At 32.4% G+C, this 12674-nt stretch overlaps 1 protein-coding gene across 1 annotated transcript in view; it reads left to right on the top strand.

Annotated features, from left to right (window-relative positions):
* fng (Fringe glycosyltransferase) overlaps positions 1-12674 on the top strand; it is a 190257-nt gene that overhangs the window by 1224 nt on the left and 176359 nt on the right. The gene's annotated exons all lie outside the window — the stretch shown is intronic.

Raw genomic sequence — 12674 nt, 5'->3', positions numbered from 1 at the left:
AATAGTATTTTTAATTTTCTTGTAAAAGAATACTTGAATGTTGTTGCTTCCCGAAAAATGGTTCTATATTACGGTATGTGATAAATAAATTATAATTGTATAGCACGTTTTATTTTTGCAATTAAACGTACGAAATTAAAAGCTCTTCTTCTAAATCCGTGTCTTGTGACTGAAAATCGTGATCACACCTGTTCCCAATCACGCCTGTGGATATCCCTACACCTGGAAAGGTGTAGGGATGTCCTGTGCAGGCGTCTACATTGTAACGATGTTGTTGTGAGCTCTGTGACACATTTAAGGAATTTTTATATACTATTATTGCGCTTTCTCAAGATGTGCCAAAAAAAAAACTAAATATAAATCCTTTTAGTTAAAATTACCACTCGAAGAGGATCTATATCATGCAGTTCATTTCCTTCGTGTCACCATGCATGAAGTCTTAAGTTCGATTCCCTACTTTAGAAGAAGTATGATTATTTTTCTGATTCATGACCAGTCATGTAAAGAGTCCGATTTTTAAAATTACATTTATAATAGCAATCTTAATACTGATATGATAAATAGATTTGAAGCACCCTTGATGTAGGTAGTATTTTCCGAAAATGGCGCTTTATAAATTATTATTACTATAGTTTTCGTGATATGGCTGGAATAGGCTTAATTTTACCGAAGTTTCTTTTTAGCATTTACAACTGGGTTATTAGGGAAATGTTTCAATTTTAAATTCTGGTTCTGATACAAAATATCAGGGTGTCCCGCTCTACACTAATTTTAGTTATTTTTTAAAAGTTATTTAGGGGGCTCGCTACACCGCTTCCATATAGGTACTTATTTCACAGGATAGTGGTCGGCAAAATTACAACAATTAAAAAAAATATTGAGTGCCAAATCTGTTTGCAATTGTAGTATACCTTCAATATTATTTTAGACATTTATTAAATATAACGTGTGCGTACACCAAATAAAACTCGATTTCACAATTAAGGATTAATTAATTAAATTAAGGTATCCATAAGAACACCACTTATTGCAAATAATGTCCTTGCATCTCCTTTGAATGTTTGATCGAGTCAGGTTTGTTTGACGTTATATTTTGCACGTTTCCAGGTTTTCAATTTGCTTTTAATAAGGTTCATGCTTCAAAAAGATTATTCGCATGAATACTTAGAGTCGAAGAGCCTTCCCGAGGATATTTGTGCCTGGGCCGCACTTAAAAGGTCAAAGATGAGCCACACTTTGCCGATCCATGATCTAGGACTATGTCAGGATGACACGAGGGACAAGAAATAAACCTATTTTGATGATGTCTCTTTCTCTTTGTTCGTTTTTTGGTATTTTTCATTTACCGGATTGACAGAGACGCCGTGTCCGATAGGTATGTGCGAAGTTAATGGTCGTGTCATTATGCGGGCGCGGTGATGCGCGACGCCGGTAGCTCGCATGTGTTCCCCGCGTCCCCGCGCTGGTCGTGGGTCGCGGGGCCGACGTGTGGCGGAACGGCTCCGTGGGAAAACCGCGACCGCGGAAAGCGGCCCCCCAACACACGCGTGGAAATAAAGCGTCGCCGACAGTTGGAATACAGAGTTTCTTCTTCTTCGTGAACCTTGTTAGGTCCCCCCAACGTTGGCGATCACTATGGCTAAGGCTTCGCGGTCCTGCGCCGTCGGAACAACTCCTCCACTCCTTCCATCCTGGTCAGATTTTACATTGTTTTATTCAAAAAATGCGAAAGTTTCAGGATTAAAAGTGATCTCTAAATTAGACGTTATACTCGGAGTTTTAACACATAAACTTCTCGCGGGCAAAAAATATGTAAACTACTTGAATCCACATATGAAATTGAATGAAAGTACTCCATGTAATTGTGTAACAAGCTCAACATAATTTGCTCGAAGGTTGCTTTCAAAGACGCACAAAGTATATACTACTGCTACTACCATTACGGGGCTCACTGCAGGGGTAGGTAGAGAGAATGGAACGCTACACTCTTCAAATCCTTACATATAGTCGTACACGCCCTCCGATTACGTAGACTTTTGACACCATCAGATTGATTTTTTTTAAATACCATCAGACTTTTTTGGCCGTCTCCGTTCTGTTCTCCCGTTCACGTTTGCCAAATGTACTTTCTTAGTCATTCTGTCGTTATCCATTCGCTCCATATTTTATACCAACTTAAAGAACTTTTCTTCTCGATGGTAAAAGTTATGAAAACTACATGATTAGACGTACGAAATTGTGTAAAAATACTTTATTGCCTCTGATTTGCCATTTGTGTATTAGATTTCCATGTAATTGTGTAACAAGCTCAGCATAATTTGCTCGAAGTTTATTTTCATAGACTCACATAGTAAATATAGCATATTCAATTATCCGCATTTGCATTACCCGGGGTTGTGAATAATATCGTTGTTGTCCTTTCTACGTCCTTTTTTCCCTTTGAAGAGATTATCCCGCTCTTTTTTTCCTTTTCCTACCCTTGGAATAATTGGGAGTTTACTGAGTCGTGTAATTTAACCTTTGTAGTAGTGTTTCGCGAACAAAACGGTCCTACGAGGCTGAGTTTTTTGTGTGACTTCAATTTCCCTTTTTTGGAAAGTAATAAATCGTGATGATTACATAATAACACATTTTTAGACAAGAACTAGTAAAAAACTGAAAATAACCGATTTAGAAAAAAATAAATAAAACCTCTGAAAATCATGAACGGCTTAGCCAAATGAACCGCGTTTTCTTGGCAACAGTTGTGACCATAGGTTACTGTGTCCTACACTGTATTTCATCGATCCTCATGAAGTCAACCACCAAGCACCTAAAATTCTTTTTAAAGACATTTATTCTCAATGCTATAGTATACCGCTGCTTTTGACCCTTGTGTCATGTTTCACAGCCGTATATGAGGATAAGAGCGATACAGGCATTATCCTATATAATAAAGATATATATCGTAGTCATACAGAAGAAAGTGACCAAGTGTTTTTTTTTTTACAAAAACGTGATCATTGACTATTTGATATCTTACAAGCTTAACCCCTTACCGCATACTGGCTCATATATGATCCAAAATAATCTTTCGCCATAAAAAACGACAAAATAATAAAATATTTCTTGTTTCCGGCAATAATACTTAAGTTTTATCTATGATCCGCATTAATAGTTGTCAAACTTCTTGCTAGATGTATCTGATTGTACTAGATGTGCGTTCGACTGTTTTCAACTGCCGGTTTATGATTTTCTGCACAAACGTGATATTCAAAAGTGTCTTTTTTTAAAGTTTTTTGTTTGTAAAGCCCCATAAAAATTATATTACACTGGTGTAATATTATTTTCATCGGCTAAGTAATAAAATTATCACTTTCATACAAAATTATGGATAATATTGTGTAAAATGTTTTTGGTCCATATATGGTCCATCATGCAGCTAGTCAAAAAAAAATGCACATACGGTCAAATAAGTTATATAATGCCAATAACCAAGTTAAGTGTATTTTTATCGATTTTAATTATTTTTTAAATATGGACGCTCGTAATTTCTACAACACTACAAAATATGCAAGAGAAATACCAAAGAACGGTTTTGACAGCAAGGATGATGTGTCAGATAATGAGGATTACCCCCAAATGAGTACTCCCAAAAATGTAATTATTCTAGAAAGCGATGAGAGCAGTTCTGATGAAGAAAACGAAGTCCAAGAAGCTCCTTCAACTTCTGCTACCAAGAAGTTTGTGTGGGGAAGTCGAAATATGTGTAAATCACCAGATGATATTGCAATTTTGGAAGATATAGAGTTTCCAAATGACTTTGACGATATAGATTCTCCTTTTCAATTTTTAAAATTTTTTTTGAAGACGACATCTTGGAATGATAGTTTTGGAATCACGGTTGTACTCGACAAACCAAAGACCAGACATTTCAATCTTATTGTCGAAAAATGATATAGAACAATTCATTGGAATATGATGATGCCTATAGTACAGTTACCCTCTATACGTCATTATTAGAATCCTGATCTAGGTAACCCATTAATTTCCGAAACCATGATGTGCAATAGGTGGGAGGAAATCAACAAAATGTCTGCATTTTGCCGACAACTCTGTAATGGCAACTCCAGATTCTCCAGATTTTGACCCTTTTTACTTTCGTAAAGAGGGTTAAAATCTCCTAATCGGCCAAATTTTTTAGGCTGATTCTTTCTTTGTCATCTGCAAAAAATGCAAAACAAACTTATGTCTGAATAAAGACAGGAATTGCTTTACAAATTTCCTCGAAGAATATTGGTTTTCGATTCCAAGCCATGTCATGTACTCCAGTATTTTTTTTACTACAACTGCATGGCGTGCCAGATTTGGACCAAAATAATTTTTTGTATTTTATATAGGTAAAAATAATTTTTTTGAAAAATAAAAAAATACGTGTCTTTTTTTTTCATAATTTACACATCATATATTTTTTTTACAAGTTTTAAAAAAATCATGCAGTAAGGGGTTAATATTGCCCTGAAAAAATCCCAAAGGATTTTAAACTTGGAAGTATAGTATATTGACTTGTTAAAAATGGCTAACTGCATTGATGTTTATTTTCTTGCCAAATAAAAGTGACTTAAATGGCCCTCCTGAATATTTTACGTTTTGTTAGTTGTTCAGTTAGTTGTTCTCCTGTACGACTACGATAAGATAGATCATATTTATGATAATTTATATAGCGCCATTTTCGTAAAATACTACCTCAAGGGCGTATACAGACATGGATTATGAAAATGATCATGAAAATAAAAAGATAAGTAAATAAGTTAGGCAATTATTATATTCTCTCGTATATATCTCTACGTCTGTCCATATATATCAAAGTTTTAAGGCTCAACCTATTAAAAATGCGCATTGTTAGTTGAAGCCAGCTATTTCATGGTAATTAAGTAGCAATATACTTGTATCTGAAGCCAGTTCCCACGAAGGGCCCCCGTTCGCTGAGATTTCCGCTTTCATGGTAGTTGGTAGTACCAAGTTACTTACTGAGTAATTAAAATAGAAACAGTTTCAGTGGATACAAGTGGCGGGCGCGTCGCGCTTCAACTCCCCGCTCAAACTTCGCGCGCTTGATTGAAAGCTCTGACTTAGAACTTAGCTTTTAAGCACAAACGTAAGACGATACATCTGCCATAGGTCTCAAAAATTATGGCCTAATTCGTCGTTATTTGAAATCCTTTGTTGAAAGGATAATATATCTTATAATTAAAATGTAACTTTGTTTTATAATCACTATAAATATTTTATTATAACTTAATTATTATGTCTACCGGTTTCGAAGCTAACCGGTAGACATTATAATTAAGTTAAAGTAAAATATTTATAGTGATTTTAAAACAAAATTACATTTTAATTATACTATGGAAAATCACAGAGTTAGTGATTCAAATATAAATTATAAAATATTTATTCTTCTTCTTACCCTTATCCGCACCCGATGGTGCGTAGAGCACTGCAACGTATCGAAGCCGTGTTATCTTGTTCGTGAACTACATGATGGCAAGGTGACCAGTCCTGCGCTTAAGGTACCAGTCCAGCCTATATTAAATCAATATGAGAGTAAAAATCACTTTTTATTTATTTTGAGCCTTCAAAAAATCGAACCTAGGACGTCTAGCACTGTAACCAAAGGCGGATACCACTGCACTACGGAGGCGGACAATGAATATATATGTACATACTGTAGTAAAATCAAATGAAAGGATAATATATATTCTAAAGGCTCCCGCCATATTCCAGGTCCGGTATAGAAACTTTTGGTTTTGTACCAAGAATATATACAGTAAAAAAATACCTACAATACATATTTTAATTTTTGAAATAATTATTTACATAACACGATAATATAAATAGATTTATATAATCATGTTACGAACATGTATAATTATAATATTGTGACCGTCTTGCCAAAATTTTTAACTACCTTTATCTTTATGGTGGTTCTTTAAAGGGTTTTTCGGCGTCATAAAATGTAACTTTAATTATTTTTAATGAAGGTATTTTGATTACGAAAACATGAACGCACGGATACATATTTAACAACAGAAACTGCACTTTTAATGACGACGGGACAGGTCGTTACGTTAAAATTCTTATTACAGAAACAAACTGATATGTTTGGAATATAATTATAATATGAACCACGAATATTGTTTGTACTTTATCGTCTTATATGCAGTGTGTTGAATTTAATTTCTCTCACGTAAAATGATCAATTACTTGTGCAAGTTTTGTTTCAAAATAAAACTTTTAATCATGCCGTCATTATTGATATAGAGAGGAGAAATTAACAAAATACAACAATGAAATTTAAAAATTTATGATATAAAGTACGAATTGATATCATCAATTTTAATCGTTCGATTCTTAGAAAGGTTGAAAGATTGAATATTTTAATTTATTGTTGTTTTTCGACTGTCGAAGTTGCGTCTTAAATATTAAATGTTTTGTGTAGTTGCTTTTCATGCTAACGCTTTGCTGACGTGCCACATCGAAGTTTTAAACATTTAAACGCTTTCCATCATTAGAAAATACGCAGATTAGTATTACATATATTATTAATACTATTGATTTTATATTTTGTATTCGGACACGTATAGGAGGTACCATCACTTTTTTATGGCATTTAAGACGTAGTAGGTTTAAAGATATGTATTTCATTTATCGTTAATAACAATAATGTAATTTCATCCACGTATTCAACACCCCATAATTTTTTCATTAAAAGTTTTTCATACTGTAAATATGAAAACATTGAAAAGTAAAACGATAGGTTTTCAAAAGTAATAGTAATAAGTTTCACTGTAATCTAAATAATGGTACATTTAAGTATATGGCTGTAATTTTATAACATAAGACTTTGAAGTTTTTATAAAATAAATATGTATTTACTGCGTAATGATACCCTTTAAAATATAACTTTTTAGCTTTTGACTTTTTATTGCGATTTTAAAATAATAACTTTTATGAACTTTGTATTTATTCTACTCTCTTTAGATGATTTTAAATAATTCAATCACACTCTTTTTTATACTTCTCTCTCTACAATAATAACTATAATTATCTCTGGGGATGAATTTACAAAACTTTACGATAATGGTATTTAATGAATCCCTCGGTACTTTACTAAGTGCTGTACTATTGTTCACCTCGGGTATTCGCAGCGAATAGCCAACACTTTAACAGAGATATTTCTGAAATACTTTAGTCATTTAGTTATTTACCACAGTCATTTGTTATATTACTACCGGATGGCGTATTTCACGATGAAATGCAATGTTTTGATGCAATCACGATTGCTTTCACATTATTCGCGATTTTTATGACAACAGCACATTTATGTGTGATAGAGAGAGAAACGGGAGAGATAATATAGAAGGGTATTTTTTATTACATTTTTTTATTTGTTTTATTTCAGTAAACACATAAGTAATTACAAATCACAATAATGTGCCCTCACTGAGTTGTCCCATGCTGAGGGAACATGTTACAATATATATTTATAAAATTATATGAAAAACATGACATGCAATCAAATACGACATGGCCGAATGATGAGATGAGATATACACGATCTTTTATAGATCTATGTCATATATAATAAATACGTAACTAATTTTAATATAAAAATTATAGATAGTGAAGTATTTTTTATAATTAAAAAAACTGAATACTAGTTTAAAACGCAAATAATGAATTCAATAACTGTTGTAGGTTAGTGATAATATTCTTTTTTTAATAAGGAGAAATATTTGTGTTTTTATAATTTACAAAAATACTTAAATTTCACACTATATCTGTGAACCTGAGCGGCTCATTATTAGAAATAGGTATCAAATTGTGGTAGAGTGGTTCAAACCGAGAAACTCTGACTCAAGAGTCCGCGACACTAACCACGGGACCACAACCCGACACTTCTTTTTTCCGTAATTCTATTTTTTAAAAATTAAAATGTAACTTTGTTTTAAAATCACTATAATTTTATAGTGATTTTAAAACAACGTAACTTTTTATTTTAAAATGGAAAATCACAAAGTGAGTGCTTCAAATATAAATCAACTTATTTTTTTGTTGATTTTGTTTTGAGGGCTCTGTGAAACTCTCATAATCATTTAAAATAGGCACGTAATTTTCCAGATGAAGTTTTTACTAAGTAGTTAGAGGGCTTTTTTCGAATATTTGCATGTTCACATTTATTAGACTTCATCACTCATTATTCCTTTTTATATTATACCTACTTAACGAGGTTTGGTTTCATAAAGAGCGAGTTAATTTTTGTACGTGCTTTGAATAAATGTATTTTTTACATAATCAACATATACTAATCAATTTACCTACCCATTTCTCTTGGAAATATTTCAATACGCTGACGAATGAATTTATATTATTTTGTTAATTTTTTTTTACGCATACATAAATATGCGCAAAATAAACAAAAATAGATGTCCTAATTTTTATGCGTGTTGTTTATTTTTAGCCGTGGGAATAAAAATCCAAATCGTTTATTTAAAAAAAGTTATATATATGAAAAAAATGTATAACACTCGCAATGTAGTTTCTTTATTACAATTGTTAAGCTATCAATTAAAATAAAATTAGTAGTATTACATCTGACATTGTACAAATTTGAAATGAATTTTATTTATTTCTTCACATTTTTACAATTTGTTTATTGCTCCCGTTGGTACTTGACTCAATTCAAGATGCACGAATATAATGATGACATTTTGTAGCTTTCAATCGGAAAATATTCAGTTATTACGAGCCACAAGGCCTACTCAATTCGCAGTCCACTTTTATGGATTGATACTTATCTCTTTACTTGTAGCATTGGCATTTTGCCAGTCGACAAATGTCCATAATTCGCTATCGGTCATATTTAAAACGTGCCTTTAAGGAGTCCATATGGGATGATGAGAGTTTAGTTAGGACCATAATCCTACCAATGAATTTACGACACCCGATGGCTATTTGGCCTCTGTCCAGTTTATCAACATGCTATTATTACCAGTTTAAAGGATAATGAAGCTTAAAAGCAACGGAGGCGGTTGCTGACCGTTAAAAATAATTAAATGTCGTAAATATGTTTTTAATACCCCTGAAAATTTATTGTTTTATTTTATTAAGGTACTTACGTACCTACGTAATATGCTCACATTAAGGCTTACGTTCTTAAATATGAGTCAAGCGTTTATTTTTATAATAATATTAACCAGTTTTTTGCTAATTATTTCACCTTCATATTTTATTTATTTATTTAACAATAGTATTTGTACCTGGCTAATCCCGTGATTTAGATTATAGTTTTTGAGTTATTTGATTAATTTTTATATATTTGATAATTTTAGGTTTTTGTGTTTTCGAGTTTTCATAGCATCTGATATGAAGACGTCCGTCGACGACGATAGCAGACGTCCGATATGTTTAAAAATTAGTTGAAAGTATAATAAGCATACATTTTGCATTCAAATCATAAATATATGCAGTGCCTACTTTTAGGATTACTTCATGATATAGACGGCACTGAGCCATTGGTGGTGGCAAGCTTTCAATCCACAAAAATAGTCAAAATATCACTGAAATAAATTGCGTTTGCATACGACACATAGTTATATCAAAGGCAATAAATATCGTGCGTTGTCACAGAAATCCGCCTCCGATTGATTCAAGAAATCTTCCTTTGATCCTTTACTGCGCAAATATACACTGGATTTCTGAATTATTCTAAATAACATAAAAATGTTAATTTATAAAATGGCCATTTCAATAATTGCTATTGTAAGTATGTTAGCTCATAGTGAATTTTTTTTTTTGTAAATAAATTTAACCCTCGCTAGCTGATTTCTTCACCCGGTTTACATAATCGAATCGCGTAAATTTATACCATTGTGTATTAATATAACAGTTGAATACGAGGGGTAGGTAAGGGTTTATGGTTCTGTAGGTAGTATGAATGGACAAAAGGGGTTCTACCGGGAGCTCACGCGTGATAGGAGGTCGCGTGCCACCGCTCTAGGAACTAGTCACTAAGTATCAACAAGTACGTATTATTGTGGCTGGGGGCTCTTTATGGCTTATTGCATCCTGGTTGCTCGCATATCTGGCTTTCTGATTCTCAGAGTGCCTTTTATGGGACAGTGATCATAAATTACCCCCGCAAATTCGCACGCCTTTTTACGGGAATATAATAAAATATCCCTAGAGGTTGGATTTGGGATGGCTTGGCTGAATGGTGTGGTAGAAAAAAATGGTTAAAGTAAAATTATTTTAAGTTAAGGATATACGTAATATACCGTATACCCTTTTAAAGAGATTCCCTTACAATATAAATATATATAGTAGTCTAGGTAGTAAGCTTTCATGTAGTATGTATGTACCTACGAGTACAACAACGTCTCAAGAAATTAAGTATCTTAATTTATTTTCTTCCTGGGTATACTCGGTTAACAGCCCTTTTTGTATTCTTTCCTGTATTGAGAAAAAATACCATTAAAATTATTTTTAGCATGATTTGTACCTCTTTCAACACTGTTCCAAATATATAGTAAAAGTTTTTATTTATTTTATTATTGACGGAAAGCCTATTTGATTTATCGTTCCTTTAAAAAAATACATACTTATATTATATCATCATTTGTTCAGTTTTAATTTTGAAATTGCTCAGTATTTTTTTCAAATTTGATGTGAACAAATATACAAAATTTGAATGCACTATGCACCCTAAGTAATAAATAACTTTTGTTTTATTATACAATTCATGCCACAAAGGGTGTAAAATATTTATTTTTATATATTGCTCACTCCTTTCAACAACGTCATATATCAAAAAACTTGATTTTTCAGGAGTTTTTAAAGTTTGAGAATTTAATGAAATGTATTAAAAATAAACATCAAGCCACTTTTTGAACTTTTAAATGTGCATCAGATCTTTTTAGGTAAAACCTGCAGGTTTTTTCTCCATTTGAAAAATATTTAGTTTATTAAAAAAAAATTAAACAATGCCTTTTAATTAAATTGAATTTAAGTTTAACACTTTCTGCCCTGTAGCGGGTAAATGTTAAGTTAAAAATATGCCGCTTTTGCTGGGATTGGGACAAGTGAAAATTGCCGATTTTTGATATATAACGTTGTTGAAAGGAGTGAGCGGTATGTATAATATTTATTTATTTGTTACGAGGTAACAGACTATGTAACTCAGCCCCAAATCTATCTTCATAGTCCGATAAAATTTGAGGCAGATGAGCAGTTTATTTCTTTATTCTCTTTCAGATATTATTATTTCGTTCATGAAACCTTGTTTTCTCGTTAAATTATTAATGTGTGCTTAAAGCTCGGATATTATAGCGACACCCGACTCGTTTCGGCACTTAGTTGAGTGATAATATCCTACACACCAAGATGCGTATAAAATAGGTTAAACCTACCATAAATGAGTATTATTTGCCAAATACGTGTATGCCGTTAATCTGTAATGTATTAAAACGTCAGCTCTATACAAATTCATTGCAAATCGTTCATTAATTACTAGTTGTGTGGTTTTGCAGACTCCTTCACGCTCGATTAGCGTCCATTGGATGCATTTCGTTGGCGATGCGTTTTGTGGTTACTGGTTCGATGTTTGCTCACGGAACCGGAAAGTTATTAAATCATTTTCGCCTTTTTCCCGACTCCGCTAAACTGACCGCACATCCTTGTTACGGTTGAAAATGAAATCAATATAATGATGCTCCATTATTTTTACCAAAATATAATAATATGATTTTAATAAAAAAATTATACATTAAAAATTATATCCTCTTTTCAATGATATGCCTAGTATAAAATAAATTATAAATTTTAAGGAACTTTGGTATGTTGCTGACACAGTGGTGACAACACCATAACTGCAATCGTGTAAATACCCGCATAGTCTGACAAGGGCATTCTAGATTTTTCTCTCCTGGAAACCAGTCACTCAGAACTACCTAGTAATACTGGTATATAATAAAACTAACTAACTATCACGCCGCTTCTCCGCAGGGGTGAGGAGAGAGAATAGAACGCCACACCACTCTGTCTTTGCAAACATTCTCAGCCTCTTCCACGTTCATGCATCTCCTCATACATACCCGCTGATTGTTTCGACTCCTAACTGACCACTATATAATAAACCTAAGTCAATTACTAGCTATCTTTTACTGATAATCGTCCGCAACCTTACCACATAACATAAATGAAACCAAGAATGTCGAGTTGTCGTTCCACGGTAGTGTTGCTGACTTTTGATCTCAACTTTTTAGTTCGGTTTCCCTGTTTACACAACTTAATTCCTATTTTCTACAATAAAGAGTTATTTACCACTAGTTATAAATATATTAAAAGCGTAAAAAATATTAGTCTATGTAATTGTAAAACAAGTGCTAACAAATAATACAAAAATCTACATACCCATTTATTAAATTTTAATTTAGTTGAAAACATTTATAATATTCGAATATATGATATAATAATGTATCTTATAATCTTTCAAGTACGATTTATAATTTATTATTTCGATTACTATGTTCTATAAAGATTTTAAGTTATTTTGAATATTTAAAACATGTGGTTATTTCTTATCAGGTTGTTCCTTCCTTCCAGATAATAATATATTTTTTTTAGTTCTGTAGGTA

Source organism: Brachycentrus maculatus, unplaced genomic scaffold (assembly GCF_059751285.1).
Source record: "Brachycentrus maculatus isolate JH-2025_06_01 unplaced genomic scaffold, ASM5975128v1 h1tg000069l, whole genome shotgun sequence".
NCBI lineage: Eukaryota > Metazoa > Arthropoda > Insecta > Trichoptera > Brachycentridae > Brachycentrus > Brachycentrus maculatus.
Note: the sequence above shows the minus strand (reverse complement) of the source record. Positions and strands in the feature narration are given on the sequence as shown.